Here is a 6998-nt window from a genome sequence, read left to right on the forward strand (position 1 = left end):
AGTGAGACTCCACTCAAAAAAAAAAAAATGACCTAACAAACAGCAGGTGTGCAGGGTCTGAGGCAGTGGGGGCTGCAAACGGGGATCCAGTATCAACCTGATGAGCTGCTCCCCCTCCTCGGTTGAGCCCCAGGCAGCGCCCCAGGAGATCCGCCTCCATCTCCATGCTTCAACTGCCTAGGCTGCACACTTGGCACTGAAAGCTCACTGCCTGTGACACCCAAATTCTCTGCCTCTGCTGTGACTGAGGGCTTTATCTCCAAACCAGAGAGTAAGCTCAACGGGAGGGCAGGCATTTGTGCCCAGGATGATATTTTTGTGATCCTCCTGGTGCCTGGGCCATACTTGCAAATACATCATGAGTATCTGCTGAGGAAGGAAGTCATTTAAGTGCCCACCTGACCTGAAAGCTTGTCCTACACCCACTTTTATCTACCTTGGCCAACTTAATTTTCCTCTCTGGGCCTGTTTTCTCACCTGGAAAATAACAGCCTCAAAATCAATTTTAGTGACTCTTTCCCAGTCTACAGGCCCCTATGATAATCAGATTAAATTCACATTAAGTATAGACACACAGAAGTCTGCCTATTTCAGGGAAGTAAAAAACCCCAGAAGTTCTAGGGAACTGTGTGTGGACCCTGGGATAAAAATGCCTCGGACTAAGGTGATCCCTTCTAAAGGTGAATGTGGGGAGGAGGACCTGGAATGGGGAGAGGGGAGATGAGCATGGTGTAATCCCACCTGTAATCCCAGCACTTTGGGAGGTGGAGGCAAGAGGATTGTCTGAGCCCAGGGGTTCAAGACCAGCCTGGGCAACTTGGCAAGACCTGACCCTACAATAAATTTTAAAAAGAAAAAATTAGCTGGACAAGGTGGCACACGCCTGTAGTTCCAGCTACTTGGAAGGCTAAGGCAGAAGGATCACCTGAGCCCAGCAGGTCAAGGCTGCGGTGGCTACAAACCTGCCACTGCACTCCAGTCCGGGTGACAGAGACTCCAACTCAAAAAAAAAAAAAAGAATTGCCAGGGGGAACCATGCGTTCTCTGCACCCTCCGTGCCTGGGAAGAGATCCATCCCCAGCTCCAAAAAGAAGGAGAGAGACAGCAGCCAGCTGTCTCCTAAACATGCCAGACAGGAGCCTGTGGAAATAATATACATCCCAGGGAGGGCGACAGGGCTGCTAGACCAGGGGACTGGAAATAAGCCATGAGCTCAGCCCCAAAAAGACCTCAGTGATGCACAGCCAGTGCTCGCAGAGACCCAGAGGAAACAAGGAGTTCGGCCTCTCCTCACCCAGATAAGATAGAAAAGGACTTTTTATGGGTTCCACAGCCATTCATTGGAAGGGTTCAGACCCAGGGCACTCCCAGGTCTCAAACTCCTAGGTGAAGGGCTCTGGGTTGTGCAGGATCCTTCAGAGTCCATCATGGAGAGAGTACCAAGATAGAGCCTGGGAGTCAGAGCCCATGGTCCCACCTAGGGAGGCAGAAAGCAAACTAAATGACAGGCCGGGGACCACTACCCTGGACTGGTTGGACCAAGCCTTAGTTTAATGATTAATTTTCAAAACAGGCTCAAAAACACTGTGAGACTGCATTTCAGGAGCCCTTTTTACCCATCTCTGCCTCCTGCCTGGGCAGACGAGAACAGCCATCGACCTGACCAGAGTGGTCAAAGCAGCCTGCCCCAAATGGACTGCCTGCCCTTTACCCTGTCTACCCCCAACACTGCTGAGCCCTTGGGGAGTGGGGGAGTGAGGAGGGAGTGGAATATCCTCCCTGGCTTCTAAAGAAGGTAAACCATCCCTTACACCTGTTCTGTCCAATATGGTAGCCCCTGGCACATGGGACTATTTAAATTTAACTTAATCAAAATGAAATAAAAATGGAAAATCCACTTCCTTGGTTGCACTAGCCGCATTTCAAGTGCTCAGGAGCCACATGTGGTTGGTGGCCTCAGTACTGATGAAGAACCAACCGTTCCATCCTTGAGAAAACAGTTCCGCCACTGGTAGCACTGGCCCGGCTCCTCTGAATACTGCTTCTCTCCAGGCCCTGTGCAGGAGCACATTCCTAATCCAGGAACCCTCAACAGTGGTCAGCACCATTCTGCGGTCAAGGGAAGTGGAGTTAAGGCTACCACACGGCAGGGTCGGGAGCTGCCCTGGATCTGTCTGGCTCCCGAGTCTGCCTTCTTTTCCTGAGCCGCCCTGGCCACTTTTCATTTCACTCGCGAATTCCCTTTTACCCACATTCCCCTCCACAATCATTCTACCACATTTCATGTAAATCTGCTGTTAGTGCTCTTATAAAGTGTGATTGCTGTGCCATGTGCAGGTATTTTTAACTCCTGTGAATGGTCTTGCAGCATATCTCACCAGGCTTCGTACTTTTTTCCACTCAGCAGTATGTTTTGAGGATACTTTCCTGGGCCTTCTCCCCAACAGATGACACATGTGCTGTTGGGTTTTGGGAGAGAGAAGCAATTGAATTCTTTTTTAAACAAGTAAGTGGCTGAACAGAGCTGTCCATAGTTTGAAAATCAGTCTTGAAGTCTACAGTCTCCTCTCTGAGTGCCCCAGCACCCTGCCCAGGACTCCACCACTACACCCCCCCCAACTGTTTCCCCCAATCCTGAGCCTGTTCACATGCACACACGCACACACACACCAGCTTCTCCTGTTCTCCCTCCTCCTCCCCTCAAGCCCAAGTCACTAGAAGCTGGACCTCAGATGGTTTCAAAGGGATAAGAGAAAGAGTCAGTCTCATATTTTTATATTTAGAAGTGCTCTGCAAACCACTTCCCGGAGCAGATGAGAGTAGGGAATGTGAGGAAATCGCTTTGCTATGTTGTGATGTGGAAAGCACGAGCCACTAAGGGCCTGAGGCAGCAGGCTACATTTGCCACACACCCAGGGACACGCGGCAATGTTTAGCACACGTGCTGGAGGCGAATGCACCCCTTAGCAGCTGGGCTGCTCCCTCTCAGGGCAGAGCCAGAGACCATCTCTCAAAGGCCCCTCCCCCAGCCTTCCTTTGGGCGGTGGGGGGGAGGAGCAGAGCATCTCCACCTGTCTGACCAACAGCTGTGTCTAGAAACCAACACTTCTCTCCAGGGTGGGGTCTTAGGAAAGGCTGCTCCATCCAAGTCTACAAGGCCGGACTTTAGGCCCAACTTGGGCCACAAAGAGAAGACTCCAGACTAAGGCAGGAGAGTGCTTGAAGAGGTAAGGGTGCACTCCCAAACCTGGGCTCACGAGCAGGGGCATGGGGGGGAGAGGCTTGGAGGGGCAGGATTTTGCACAGCACCCATTGCCTCCTGCAGACAGATTTGCTCCTGCTATCAAAAGCGCACCTCTCAGCCACCTCTGCTACAGCCATGGCTGGGAAAATGACTCAAACAATGCACAGGAGAGGTGGGGGGAAGACACCTTGTAGCAATCATCAACAGAAGCCATGATTGTTGCTAAAATACCACTCAGAGATAAGGGAGTCAGGGCTGGTGTTGTTAGGTGGGCCCTGGGCTAAGTGGAAAGCAGAGGAAGTGGAAGGTAGGTCAGCTGCTCTGTTAGAGTCAAAACATTACATTTTCCCAGACACTTTCTGGACTCCTTATAAACCCCATTTTACTGCTTAAAACATAAACTTTCTAATAAGGCAAAAACCAATTTATTATTTTATTTATTTCTTTAATTGCATAACTAATGATTTGTTTCTTTGTTTTTAAGGAAAGTCATCAAAAAAAGAGTCATACTTTTCAAAAATCAGTTGTTTAGAAAAAGCATTCTGGCTAAAGATAGCAAAATAAGTATTTCAGTCTCCAAATCAATAACAGCAGATGGAAAAAAAGTACAAGCCAGTAAATAAAGGACAGAAACAATTCCTTGTAAGTTATCCTAAAAGCACCAAAATCTTGCAACTCGTCATCAGATGCCTAAAGCCCAAGGATAACCTACTTGGGGGAAAACAGTAAAAGACATAAAGCGCCACACAAAGGGTTGAAGCAGAAAGAGCTCCTGAGAGTGGCTGATGCAATAACTGAATTGAATAGCCAAAAATATGACAAAGATCTGAAGTTTATTTCATGCCTACTCTGTGGATCTTTCGGTCAGGGTCTGGAAGGCACCAAGATCTGGGTTCACTTAAGTCTGGAACTGGCTGTCCCTCCATTCCAGGAGGTGCCTTTTACAGACCTCCAAAGTCACACAGACAGACAAAGAGAGATAGAGGGTGATAGAAAGATGAGGTGAGGGGGCTGAGGAGAGGTTGAGAGAGACAGAGACACAGAGAAAAACACAAACACACACACACACACACACACACGAGACAGATAAGGAAGGGAGAGGGTGGAGGGGGAGAGAAAGAAAGAGAGACAAGAGGAAGACTGACAGACTAAGAGATTGACAGATGAGAGAGAAGAAAGACAATGTGAGACCCAGACCCTGATAGACAGAGGGAGGAGGTGGAAGCTCAACAGGCAGCGAGACATGGACAGAGACAAACTGAGAGACAGTGATTGATTAACACAGAGTCATAGACAGACACAGAGAGAGGGACAAGAAAGCTGGGCTCACGCCTGTAATTTCAGCACTTTGGGAGATGGAGACAGGAGGATCACCTGAGCCCACAGGTTCGACACCAGCCTGGACAATTTGGCGAGACCTCATCTCTGTAATAAACCAAAAAAAATTAGCTGGGCGTGGTGGCATGCGCCTGTAGTTCCAGCTACTTGGAACGCTGAGGCAGAAGGATCGCCTGAGCCCAGCAGGTCGACACTGGGGTGGCTGTGAGTGTGCCACTGCACTCCAGCCTGAGCAACAGAGTGAGACTCCAATTTAAAAAAAGAAAAAAGAAAGGGACAAGACAACAAGAGCACATACGTGTATGTGTCCACACACTCATGCAAGCACACACAGGGCTCCCCACACCTGTAGATCAGGCTCTAGCTCCACATTTACCCCAGCTGCCCCTGGCAGGTCTGTACTAAGTCTCCAGTGGGGGCGGATCCTGCCCCATCCCCTCCTCCCACCACCCTGCGCCACAGTCACAGAGACTCCAGACTCACTGTCCCTGGCCACAAGCCTAGGGGCTGCCCAGGGTAACACCAGATAGGAAAGGTTACAGCTTGTCTGTAGATGGGAGGCCAGAGACAGCGAGGGGAGAAGAGAGGAAGCTCTATATATACCAGATTCCAACCATTTATAATGGAGAGCCCTCAAATTAGAGGCTCCTGGTAAATAATTCACCAGGAAGAGTACAGTGCCTTCCCAGGGCTCATCCATTATTCACCAAGATAAATGTGCCATATTGTTATACTTCCTGACATCGAAAATGGTCTGAGCTATTAGGTCAGGATTAAGACTACAGCACGGCAATTTCCACCCAACTTTTCCAGAACCCCTGACCCAGCAGTCCTGCTGCTTTTGGAACTTTAGTCTGCTGCTTCTCAAGCAAGGACAAAGCACTTAGCTTCCAAAAGGGCCAGGACTGGATTCCGACTGTGAGATCCCGAGGGCAGGCACATATCAGGCCTCAAGAGCCCAGTGCCAGAAGGAAACAACTATGTCCAGAAAAATCCTGAGTAAAATCCCTGTTTCACCAGACCCCAGAGGTTTTGGCCCTCTCAAAGAGAAAACACCTTGTTTGTATCTGTCTGAGGTCAATACTGTTCCTAAAAGTTTCAAAGAGTTGAACTTTTGTGCCAAATGGGTACCAGCTACAAAATGCAGGAAGATCTGCATCCTAGACTTGGCTCTGAGCAAGTCATCTTGTTCTCTAGGTCTCAGTTTTCCCACATGTAAAACACACTAGTCTCTACAATGAATCACAAAAATTAGTCGGGTGTGGTGGTGTGAATCTGTAGTTCCAGCTACTTGGAAGGCTGAGGCAGAAGCATCACCTGAGCTCAGCAGGTCAAGGCTGTGGTGGTCGTGAGCGTGCCACTGTACTCCAGCCTGGACGACAGAGTGAGACTCTGACTAAAAAAACCAAAAAAAAACAGGCTAGTAAAACCTGCCCTCTATCCTGCAAGGCCTCTACGAGGATGGCTTCTGAGAAGTTTAAAAAAGACACAACATTGCCAGGCTAAGCAACATAGTGAGACCGTGTCTCTACAAAAAAATGATCCAAAAAATTAGTCAGTGTAGTGGCACATACCTGTAGTCCCAGTTACTCAAGACACTGAGGTGAAAGGATCGCCTGAGCCCAGGAGATCAAGTATGCGGTAAGCCATGATCGTGCCACTGTACTCCAGTCTGGGCAAGAGTGAGACCCCGGCTCAAACAAACAAACAAAACACACACACACAACTTTGGGCTCGTGCCTGAAATCTCAGTACTTTGGGAGGCTGAAGCAGGAGGACTGCTTGAGGCCAGGAGTTTGAGACCAGTCTGGGCAACATAGTGAGAGTCTATCTTTACAAAAATAATAATAATTATAATTATAATAATAAAAGAAATACACAACATTAAGGTCCTAGCATATAGTATACATGCAAGTTGGAGATGGGGTCAAAATCTCAGAGACTGGAGTCAGATTCCCTGTCCTCAAATTCTTTTTTTTTTTGAGTCAGAGTCTCACTTTGTTTCCCAGGCTGGAGTGCAGTGGCACGCTCACAGTCACCACAGCTTCAATCTGCTGGGCTCAGGTGATCCTTCCATCTCAGCATTCCCAGTTGCTGGAACTACAGGTGCGCACTGCCACACCCAGCTAATTTTATGATTTATTGTAGAGATGAGGTCTCACCAAGTTGTTCAGGCTAGTCTCGAACCCCTGAGCTCGGTAATCCTCCCGCTTCCACCTCCCAAAGTGCTGGGATTACAGTGTGAGCTACTGTGCCCGACTTGTACCCAAATTCTACTCCCTTGCTTACCAAGAGTATGACCTTGGGCAAGTTGTTTATCCTTTCAGTGGCTCCATTTTTGTATCTATAAAATGGTGCAAAAGCCGGGCTTGGTGGCTCAGCCTGTAATCCCACGCCTTTGGGAGGCTGAGGTGAG

Source organism: Carlito syrichta, unplaced genomic scaffold, assembly GCF_000164805.1.
Source record: "Carlito syrichta isolate Samal-C Ts95f unplaced genomic scaffold, Tarsius_syrichta-2.0.1 Scaffold308847, whole genome shotgun sequence".
NCBI lineage: Eukaryota > Metazoa > Chordata > Mammalia > Primates > Tarsiidae > Carlito > Carlito syrichta.